Source organism: Phoxinus phoxinus (assembly GCF_949152265.1).
Source record: "Phoxinus phoxinus genome assembly, chromosome: 6".
Lineage (NCBI taxonomy): Eukaryota > Metazoa > Chordata > Actinopteri > Cypriniformes > Leuciscidae > Phoxinus > Phoxinus phoxinus.
Window position 1 is genome coordinate 12,621,374 of NC_136881.1, and position 12,056 is coordinate 12,633,429.

At 40.3% G+C, this 12,056-nt stretch overlaps 1 long non-coding RNA gene across 2 annotated transcripts; it reads left to right on the forward strand.

The window, feature by feature from the left end:
* Nucleotides 1–6,989: 6,989 nt before the first annotated feature.
* LOC307000257 lies at nucleotides 6,990–11,214 on the forward strand. Of its 2 annotated transcripts, none has more exons than XR_013797996.1 (8): nucleotides 6,990–8,155; nucleotides 8,915–8,988; nucleotides 9,133–9,210; nucleotides 9,287–9,364; nucleotides 9,447–9,530; nucleotides 9,681–9,899; nucleotides 10,066–10,225; nucleotides 10,314–11,214. It is a non-coding gene; the product is annotated as an uncharacterized lncRNA (long non-coding RNA). The 2 variants fall into 2 exon arrangements; XR_013797997.1 differs by having other exon boundaries at nucleotides 9,287–9,360.
* The last annotated feature ends 842 nt before the right edge of the window (nucleotides 11,215–12,056 follow it).

Below are 12,056 nucleotides of genomic sequence, written 5' to 3' on the forward strand. Positions count from 1 at the left end.
GTTTCGTTCCTACAGCTGGATTGTGGTCGAATACACAGCAGGAGAAAGATCAGAGAAGATCAGCTCTGCCAGACACTCCCAGGAATCTCATGAATAAACTGGCTGGCTATTAATCCATTTATATTTGCTGCTTTGCATCCATTCATTCTAATAATTACAATGCAAATGAGGCAGATGAGTGCGAACGGCAAATAACATGAATGGCGAAAAAGAATCAGGACGGGAAGAGAAATCAAAACGCACGAGACGAGAAACTATCTTGTCCGCTTGGTATGGAATGAACATTCCCCTCCGTTTCCAGCTATCTGATCTCCTTATATGCTCAGTCAGGCCTCAAGGAAACAGTGTCATTGTATCAGGAAACTGGATTTAATTTAAACTCCACGGAGGGGGCTGATAAGAACGTGATGTGTCACCGTGTCTACACTTTCCCTTATCTATATTTGCCAACAGACTTATTTAGTGTCGGGAATAAGCGGCACCTCATAGACACCTAATGTTCCAAAGTAGACACGGACACAACTGTATTTCCCTCCGTTTACGGTGGCGAGTGCGGGAGCTGAATTTTAAATGCCATAAGATGGATGTCCTGTTATAGCAGGATTAGACTGCAAACTCCTTGTTTTATTGCAGCCTCTTCTTTTTGTAATATCCGTGTAATGGCTTTTTCAAACTGCAGGGCCCCGATTTCAGCCATCGCTATTTTCTCATCTCGATTTGGTTCGGCTCCCGCAGCTCAGTTCCTTCTTTCCATTCAATTCCTTCCAATCTCAACGTAATAAAATTCCTGCGTGGTGCCAGTGAGACTTTAGGCACAGACAACGTTGTTTATTGTCTGTGCTCGCTTAAGATGTAAAACATTCGCATAGCCTTCTTACAGGATATTAAAGACTTAGAAGATGCTCACAAAATTGAATGCAGGTTTTAATGCATGATTTCAGAGCATTACAGGGTCTGTTTTCACACCATTGCACATGGAGAAAGACAATGACATCTACCATGAATGTCTAGAGGGCAATATTTTGTTGCTCAGAGGTTGCTCTTTTATAGCTCAGAAACCGTTATAGAATTCTCAGTTACAAAACTTGCTTTGTATAGTTTCAATGTTGGTAGTACATGTAAATGAACAAAACAGCTATTGTAACAGTAGGTTTATCATTGAAAATTGTATGGTACTTTGTCTACTCTTTAAACAGCATTATGGTAAAAACGGAAAACTATGGCAACAGCTTTCTTACCTGTGGAACCGATGGAATTGCAGTTTATCTTCAGTTTTTGCCCTCTGTTTGGCATAAAACACTGTCTTCGTTGTCATCAAGTTTGAAAACAGTGAGTTCCCTTTCGAGGGAATGTATGCCAGCAATGTATGCCAGGACTGAATTTGAAGGCAAAAGTTATGCTGATCTCATTGATATCGTAAAAAATCTGTGTGGGAGCTTGTGTCAGCTGTAACGTTACACATTGTCATGTTTTGCTGTGTTTTCCCTGTTTACTGCTTCTGTCGAGCAGACACTCTTAGCACTAAAGCGAAATAAAACTTATGCCAGAATAAAATACAACGGGACAGACTCGACTTTCAGCACATTAGCCTCGATGGCGATAGAAAAGGTTGTTGGGACTGAAACGCACAGACAACCTGTACAACCAAGTAATTTAAGTATTTTTGAGGAAAGAAATTGGGATGGATTTTGTGTAAAAAAGAATCAGTAGTTTTGGAGAGTATAATGCATTTTTTGTCCCCCGGGTTTGTCCGTGGTAAATAAGATTTTCTTCCAAATTTTTCTTGTAAATGTATGATCGAAACAACTTATTTTTTCGAACATTAATACTATTGTAACCATTGAAGGATAAGACAAGGGAGGATCCATTTCTGAATTTATAATTGGAATGCAAGAACCACACGAACTTACTAACACAAAAGCCAAACTCAATCACTCGTTTCTCTCTACCTGGCCTTTTCCAAACTCACCGCATTAACCCTATAACTGCTGGTGCAAAATAAAAACAGGAATTTCACAACAATTATAGAGAGTATGTGCGTGCGCTGCTACACTATTAAAAGTTATTAATTCTGGTTGGACATCACTGAAGGTGGGAAATGCACGGCCCGCTACTGGGTTACAGAATCCAGATTCGTTCTCCTAAACCCTCGTTACAACGGGATGCTTCTCGCGTTAGTACATCCCGAGCAGGCTCTGGTAATGGAGCAAGAAGTAGAGTCTCTATTAGCAAAATCTTCGTCTGTTGAATCGTGCAGTCATGAAACTCAAGTTCAAGATGCTCACACTCAAACGATCGTGACACAAATCAGATCCGAGGACTGGTTTGTCACAAAAGATTTAAAAGACGCTTACTTCCATGTCTCCATCCTCCCTCAACACAGGAAATTCCTGAGGCTTTCTTTTGGGGGCAAAGAATAACATTATCGGGTGCTTCCATTCAGTCTAGCTCTATCACCCCGTACGTTCACGAAGTGCGTAGATGCAGCTCTGGCCCCGCTCAGGCTGCAGGACATACACATTCTGTACTACATCAACGCCTGGCTAATTCTGGCGGAATCAGAGCAGTTAGCGGTTCGGCATTGAGATGTCGTCCTCGCTCACATGAAGAACTTGGGGTTGAGACTCAATGCCAAGGAAGAGTGTGCTTTCTCCACTACAGAGAACCACTTTCCTTGGTGTGTTATGGGATTATGCGATCCACACTATCGCCCGTTCATGTAGCTGCTATCCTCATAGCCACAAAAGAGTTGAAGCTAGGCCAGTCACACACTGTAAAACAGTTTGAGAAACTGTTGGGCATCATGGCAGCAGCGTCCAATGTGATACCCTTTGGCCTACTGTACATGAGACCCTTGCAGTGGTGGATCAGAACCAGAGGGCTCTCCCCGAGGGTAAACCCACTTTGTACGATCAAGATCGTGCGGCGGTGTCTCCGCGCCTTGGTTATATGGAGGAAATACTGGTTCCTTTCCCAGGTTCTGTGGAGGAGGCATCATCTTTCTTGGCACATAAGTTGCCTGGAGATGATGGCAGTCTTCAATGCATTGATACATTCCTCCCAGACCTGAGGGACCATCATGTGCTTGTCCGTACAGACAACACATCGGTGGTCTCTTACATAAATATGTAGGAGCAGACATCCTGTTGAGGCAGGGGCTGATGCCCGGGGAATGGAGGCTCCACACCGAGGTGGTGGATCACACTTGGGGGGTTTATGGCTAGGCACATGTGGATCTCTTCGCGTCTCAGGATACGACGTACGACAGGATAGTAGTATTTCCTACTTAAGCAAGGTGGTATTTGACACTGGTCAAGCGTATCCATGGCAGACTGGTGGGAGTGGCCTTGGATGGCAACAAGCCCAGTGCATTATGGGTGTTGAAGTTGTCCTACCAATTTTGCAAGAGGGGAGACAAAAGAGGTAGCAATGATTTATTTAAATTTGTTCTGCCTTTCTACTACATTGGCAGCCAAGTTTTATTGAAAGCCCATTTTTCCAGTGGTGAAGAATCTACCCCTTAAAGTATCTACAGTACTTTGCCTCAGGCATACATTATGTTGTATCTTTTTCATGCAAAAACAGTCCTTCGTGACCACATCTGTCAAGCTCCAAAATGTAGCCCATATAACCTGTGCACTATAGTCAATAGCTTTGTACACTGAATATAAATTGGATGTCAATCAAACCTGAAGCAATATGTCTAGCGGCACCTTATCTCATTTTCAGGCTGTTCGATCCACAGAAAGCTATTGTATTTTATATTCAGAGGACTCTATGAACTATTTATTATGAATTATCCCTTTAATGTAGATAGTATAACCCATATAAATTGGAGTTAGAACATTTGTATAATAACAGTTTGAGCTCATATTAAAATTATTTTTGATTGCAGAGTTTGGTATATTGTCAAATTTAAGCACAGTTTATGAAAGAGTTGAGGTCACAGTGGATACTGTGAGATTACCGGGATACTTTTTCTCAGGTGAAAATCTAAGCCAAAATTTCAGTTACACTTAGTTACACCCTCGGTTAAACAAAATCTACTTACTAGGGTTAGGGTTAGGGTGTGGGTTTTGTTTAGGGTTAATTGCATGTAATTATCCATAACTTATAGTTATTAACACAGCAACTACATGTAACGTGTAACAATGACACTGTAAAATAAAGTGTTACCAAAAAAATCCAATGGCCCTCTATATAATCTAATTTCTGTCTAGGATAAACAATTTAAAGCTTCAAGAGACCTAACTTGTGATTGTTCTTATGTGTGTGTGTATAAAGGAGAGTGAATGATAGAGGTGATACGGTATGTTCTGCCACTCTGTGTAAGGAGCTTAAAGCCTTTACCGGCTGAGATTTTTTTTTCCAATTTCTAGAGCTTACTGACCCAATGAGGTCACAGTGATGACATAACTCGGGTTGTGACACATTAAATGCTGTCATTAAATGCTGCCCAGTGACATTAGCTTCAACAAAAAGTCCATTGTATTTTAAAGGGATAACTCACATAAAAGTGAAAAATCTAAAAGAATAGAATAAAAATTAAAATTGTATCTTCATTTACTTAAACAATATAAAAATCACCTCAAACGCATTTGGACACTTTTGGACACTCAAAAATATCTGAATTGCATTGTGTTTTAAAATATCAAACCTTACATCTGCAAACAAATTATGCTGCAATGGTGCTCAAACATTCTGCTAAACTTCTACTCATTGTGGGAAACGGAAAATCATACTGGTTTGAAATAAAATGAGGGTGAGTAAAATCACATCATCCTACAAGCACTTCTCCACATCCAAATGGTTAAAAACAAACCTCAGTGCTTAAACCAGCATTCACACATAATCTGATCTCTGGTCTCAGATCAAATCTGTCCCATCTTCAGTCCCACAACACAGGCTTCAGTTCTTAGAGACGACACAACGTGAATCACACAAATCCTGTGTGTACACTCCTTTATAGATTCACACAGCTCTTGTGTACATCAGTCGAGCTTTACCCACACACCTGCAAACATCCCAGAGATGAAAGTAGGGAAGGGAAGCAACAAAAAAAAGGCCTGAAAAAAGAGAGAGAGAAAAGATAAATGAAAGCATCTACGCTTTTAAAGCTACTAAAAATGATTTGGATGGTTAAAAAAAAAGCCTAGTTCCCCATGTTAGATAAATACAGCATGTTCCATGGGTGGCCTTCAGATAACTGGAAGTCTTTCATGTGTGTTTACAGTGGATATTACAAATTTAACCCTGTCAAACAGACACTACAGCTTTACGAGGAGAGACTCCAGCACTAAGGTCACTCAGGACATGAAAGCTCAAAAAGACTCATTTATTGCAGTCCCCTGTGGTTTAGAAAAAAGCAACGCAGCATTGAAGAGTTACTAACTTTGGTGACGCAATGCTGCATAGACTGTTGGGTAGTGCAGTAGTCTGCTGTGGAGCTCGCATCAAAACATGGGCCATAAAGGAGGCACCTATCTGAAACCTAAAATGTCAAATGTTGCAATGTCTGATTCATTAGAGTAAATAGTGTCTCGTAAGCAGTCCTTTCTCGTAGCATAAGAAAGCCTGATTAATTCTAGTGAATCAGTTCATTTAAATGGTAAAAGAACAGAACAACAGTCTCGACTGCATTCGGTGCAAAAAAAAGAAAAAAAGAAGTCCTGTTGCTTTCTTGTCCAATTAATTTCTGACCAGATATAAGACTGAGTTTCATACGGTTTAAGCAAGCTGTATTCTAAGGGTGTTCAAACTTGTAGTTCAGTTCTCTTGGTTCTTTTGGTTTCGGACCAAATAAGAAAATGACACATTTAGTCCCTGGTTCGCTTACACAAAATGTAATTTTTACTCACCAAACCTAAAAATACAACAACAACAAAAACATCTTGAATGACGTATATTTTGCGATGGAACTTACAGAACAACCAAAACAATGCTGTGTGCTGGCCTAAATGCACTCGGTGTGCGTACATATTATGGTATTTTTAACACAGTCTCACCCCAAAACGTCACATACTGACGGCTCTTGACCATACGGCAACATACGACGAAAAGGGTACCCTTTAACGTCCATGTGTGACGATTCGGGTATGGTTGGGTTTAGGTATGCGTTAGGGTACCACTAGGAGGCGCTGCTGGTGCGCTTATGTCTGCGTCTCATATTGACGTTATAGGGGAACCCTTTTCGTCATATGTTGACGTATGGTCAAGAGCCGTCAGTATGTGACGTTTTGGGGTGAGACCGGGCTGGTATTTTTACCAGCTGAGAACTTGAGTAGAGCCAACCCGATCTCACAGCAATTCGTACGGATTTTTACGAGGTGGATAATTCGCACGAATTCATACGACCTCACTCGTACGATTTTTGCTAAATCGTACATATTTTACGAGTTGCCCAATTCGTATGAATTCGTACGAATGACCAACCCCTGACCTTGCCCCTCACTGGGGTTTAGACAAATCGTATGAATTTGTACGAATTAGACACCTCATACTCACTTGTACGAATTAGTCGTGAGATATGGTAGGGCTTATAAAATTTTTAAAGAAGTCAAAACAGCACCAGGGATTTCTCCGTTGCACACACAAACAAAGATATGCTGCAAGAAGACATGATTCCGGCGCCTCTACCGAACTGTAACTAGCAACGTAGCTCCTGTGACAAGAACCAGGTATGCTTGCGCATTCTGTCACAAGCACATAAATACTTATCAAGCTGTATTGAGAAACCGTGAACATAAAAAAAAAAACATAACCCTTGAAAAAAACGGAATACTTACCAATATTATATAACTGTTTGCAATTATATAACTGTACATAACAGTATGTTTGCAGTTTTAAAGCCAAATACAAGAAATAAAAAAGCTAGTGGATTCGTTAATCACTGCAAACTGTAACATCCAACATTTAAAGTATAGTCTGAAAAATCGAGGGAATTATGCATACAGCAGCAGAAAGAAAAGACATAGCATCCCAGATAGCAAAAAATATCCACACGGCTTCTTTTTGCCGCCGGCCCTAAGCTGTCGGCTATAGGTGCGTCCCGCTGGCGGGGATACAACGTTTGCCGCCGAATACGTCACTCCCATTTTATGCGAGATGCCGCCGCCGAATAGCCGGCGGGCCGACTGCTTCATTTTCTCTGGCGGTTGCCTCCGTCTAATGGACCGCGGCCAGCTGGCGGCAAGCCGCTTTGAAATACAGATTTCTACTCTCAAATCGACCAGCCATGTTGCAAACGCATGTTGGGAGTTAGTGGAACTGACAGCATTTTAACTACTTTTCACATTTGAAGCGATTATAAAATCATAATAGCCTAAATTATAGCTTTTTTTTTTTTTTGCTCCAAAGCCATTAGGGTTTAAATCCTGACTCTTGATTCCATAAGGTAAGGTTTAGGAAATTACATTTAAATGACGTTGAAACTCTGAAGTGATTATATGTAAAATATATCAAATTATTTTATGCACTTAGGTGAAAATTGTTTACATTTCTTTGATTTATGCACAATTGAGACATGCACCAATAAACCAAAAATAATTCATTTTGTAAAACTTAAGTTACTTACTTACTTGCAATAAATAACTTTCTGATTCTGATTAGGTTTAAAATAGATATTTCATTCATGGTATGAACAATTTAGCAGAATAAATTGATGAAGTTAGACTTTTTACCAATGCCTGACTAATCAGTGAACAGTGAAATACATCTGCAACATGGCCAAAGGTATGGCCTACTTGATATATTTGTATTCATTTGCAAGTGCAACCATGGTAATATCAAAACCCTGTTTTGACCTGAAGGAAGGAAAAACTCTAAATTCTCCTCTGGCTTCAGAGCTGCGCTGATAGTTTTGTGAAATAGCTCCTGGCCCCGCCCCGCCCCTACTGTCGATGACGCACTGGAGCCACTGAGGCTAGCCCCTCCCGAGCACATTCGCAGCAGGTCGCCGCTCGCACCAAAAAGCTGGATGCCAACCGCCGTAAAATTGGAAAGAAGAAGAAGAAGAAGAAGAAGAAGAAGAAGAAGAAGAAGAAGAAGAAGAAGAAGAAGAAGAAGGTCGCCGCTCAATCGCGAGTTACTGTCAGTATTTACTACGTTACAGCCTGCAGTTTGCTAACTAGCAAAGTCATCGACTACCATCGTTTAAGTAAGTACATGTTTTTGTGTAACGCAATAGCATGTTTACATTGTTTTTAGTTTATATATTTCAAATCTGTAACGTCATCTTTGTTCAGCCTTGTTTACGCAATGTTGCTAGTAACGTTACATGTAGAAATATAACTAGCTACAGTAACGTTAGGTGGCCAAAGCTTTAAAGTTGCATCTAAGTTTAACTTTTGGTGTTTTCTTATAAAAAATAACGATGTATAGGTAATTTAAATTATTTTGTTTGCCTGAACAATGCTGCTAGTCCAGTAACGTTAGCTAGAGGTGCTAGCAAGTGTTAGCTAGCACATGCTGTTTTTTAACTTTTGTTGAGGTTAAGCAATGTTGCTAGCCTAGTACACGTAGAAATTTTACTATTTTACATATAGAAAGACTAAGTTTAACTTCTGGTGTTTTCTAACAAAACAGAATGATGTATATAGGTGTTTTTAATTTATTTTTTTGTCCGAACAAATATGCGGCTAGTTCAGTTCACTACAGTGTAGCTACAGTGGCTAGCAAGTGTTGTGCTGTGTGTTACTGTACTGGATTTAAGGCTATTGTGATTTCTAATTCTGTACTTTTTATGTTTGAGGACAATTCTGTTTTCACTTTAATCACTAACGTACACTCAATGAATACATTTTATTTTTTAACAATTTCACTGTTCCACGTTTGGCTGATCAGTTTTGTCTCCCACAGCATAGCTACTGTATATTCCTAACGTTAACAATGCGGCTTTGTTCACATTTTCTTGCAGATACCTTGACCAGAGCATAACTGGTTATCTTCACCCATGAGACCTACTGTTGGACAATCGTTTTGGCTTTAAAGGTAAATGCTTCGTTAGTCACAATGTCTAGTTAGTGGGCCAAAAGGAGAAGGATTTTGCGCTAAACTAAGTGTTACATTTAAGTCCAATTCATTAAATGTATGCAATAACTTCGAACATATTTTTACGTCAATGATTATCAATAGGGGAAAGTAATCACTCCGTTATTGGTCCTTGGACTCCCCTGGCATCTTGTGTTCACCATGAAGTTTTCAGCTATGAAGGTATATTCTAGGCCTATGTCTTAATGGCCAGTGTTTTAACAGTATTGAAAATAGTGCCTTTTATTTTTTTATGTAGATTTCCAGAGACTCCGGAATGAAAACCGAGCCCTGAGGGAGGAGAACCAAGCTCTAAGGGAAAGCAATGCACGAGTAGGTGAGAACATCCACTCTTCTTAAATTTTACTTTTTTGTGTGTGATGTAGGTTCAAAACTATCATATGCCTTTAAATTTGTAGCTTCGGATGACAGTGGCTCACTTCAAGAGCAGGTGAAGCAAGTTGGGACAATGTTGAAGACGTTTGCTCGCACTGGGCAATCAGGTACAACTTGCAAACAACACCTGTAGTTGTTGGTTTAATTCCCACTGGGGCCACCTGTACATGTAGTAGACCTAGATAGTAATGTCATAGTTTAGTAGTTGAGGGACCAGGACTAACTATTTTATTCTATTATTCCGGGAACCCCTGTAGGTGCAGATCAGACCCTAATGCTGCGACGTCTTGGAGAGTTTGGCGATGTTGTGCCACATGGACCACAAAATGGACACTATGCTGCAACATTTCAGTGCCAATGTGTCTGTTGGAGAGTTATCTCTGCCAGGGGATCTGTTACTCCCCCTAGACACCCAGGAAAATTTGGCGTTGCTTGACGATAGTTTGAGGCAGGATAAAGAGCTCCAGGAACGATTTGTAAGTGTGCTGCTTTCGTTTATAACGCCGTAGGGTAATCTAAAAAGTCAAATTAAGATTGTACCCTGCATATTCTACAGTCTGAATCCACAGCCTGTCACATTTTATATTTAATTATGAGAAGCTTCAGAAAAATGTAATTTGTAACACTTTTTGGGATTTTCAGCTTCGGTTTTTGGCTATCTAATGTGGGAGGGACCTAAAGACAACAGTGTGGCGAATGCTTCAGAGTATATTCTCTAATCCGCTTTCCATTAATACAACCTGGACTGGTGTAGGGGATAAAGCATGTTTTAGAGACCTGTTCCTGAAGACCATTGTTCAAAGTAAGTTGAATATTTTTTTTTTATATTTAAGTAGATGTGTATGGCCTTATTCCATTTGAATGGCATGACACATCTGTATTTTCTACAGGGGCCATCCGGAAGAACCCGGCAACCCAGGATGCCACTGATGAGGCGGTCCAGGTTAATGTTACGCGTTACCTGAAAGGAGCATCTGACCGTGAAGGCGGAAAAAGGCGCCGCACAGCTGAGAGGGACCCACAGCCAACCCCTTAAACCTAGGCTGACTACTGACACCCCAGCATCACTGACAACTGTAACTCTTTCGTTATCCTGCAGTCAGTAACATCAAGAAGCGCCAGACTACTCACCCAATCCACACTGTTCACTGTGGAACTAACTTTATTTTTTTATTTTTTTTATTCTCCCCCTGACCCTGCATTACCAAGGATCTCAATTACTTTAAATACTATTTGCTGCTTATTTCATTTGTTACCGTGCTTAACTATTCTATTGTTAAATATAGCTTGCAAATGCTTGTGCCTCAGGTCAGCATTGTAGTTATAATGGTCTTTTCTACTACTGTTTTTACCTTAGTATTTTTATATATACATTTTATACATGTATATATACACGTCAAGTTTTGTTTATCACAGATACTAGAGACAGATCTTATTGCAGCACAGTGTAAATCTTGTGCCCCAGGTCAGCAATGCCATTATAATGGTATATTCTAGTCCAGAGCTTTACTCTAAATTATTAGGCTACCACTTATCCTATTGTTAGAAATGGCTTGAAAATGTGATGTTATATCTTGATTTATTTGCTATCCTGCACTTTCTTTGGTACCAAATATCCTCATTACTTGTTATAATGTTTACTGTAATTCTTTTCATCTTAGAGCTGACCTCTTTATATTATTAACAATTATTGCAAGTGCTATAATTTACTGGCAAGGCTGTTTTTTTTTACCAACATTTATTTGGAAACCTGCATGTTTTTTATCGTGTCTATATATATATATATATATATAATTTTATTATTTATATTTAAGTGATCTTACAAATTTTGTTTCAATGACAGTTACTGTACTTTGAAATGTGGAAATAAAACGTCAAATGTAAATTTGTCTGGTTTGATCAATCATTATCCTTGTTAAAACTGCATGCTATAAATATAAAAAATATATATTCAATAAGCGGCGGCAGATCGCTCAAACAGCGCTTGCCTCCGACGGGCCGCGGAAGGGCCGCCTTCGGTATAACGGTGGCGGAACGGCGGTTGGCCTGCGGGCCGGCCGCGGAACGAAGGCGGTAGGAAGGCGGCTGCCGCTTTTAAAAAGCGGCTGCCGCCAGCGGTGCGCCCGCAAACGTGTTTGCGATTACGCCATTCTGACGCTTCTACTGCCTCCGGAGCACCGCCGGTGGTCCGCCGACTCATTGCTATCTGGGATATGACCAAGACATTTTAATGGGTGTGTGGGCTAGTAATACAAGTAGATTTCGCACATCATCAGTGTTGAACAAATCTCCAGAATTGAATTGAGTTCATATTCTTACTGAAGCATGTGTTTATTTCATGCCTACTGGCTGTGTTATTTCCTGTGCTGTATGTGATTTGTGTAACTGCTGAAATGTGATCAGAAAACCTCTCAGGAAGCCCTTCATAATAAGAGGCATCCCGGGCTGTTCCTCGCTACAGTGAAGGATCATCTCCGGGCCCTCTTCACACACACACACCGTCCCCGGAACATTCCACACTCTTGGGTATTAATCAGCTACTTCTCTCATAGCCACAGAACAATCTCAAATGCCCCAGCCATCCACTCATCATAATGAAAAGAAGGGGAAAAAATAGAAAGAAGAAAGAGAGA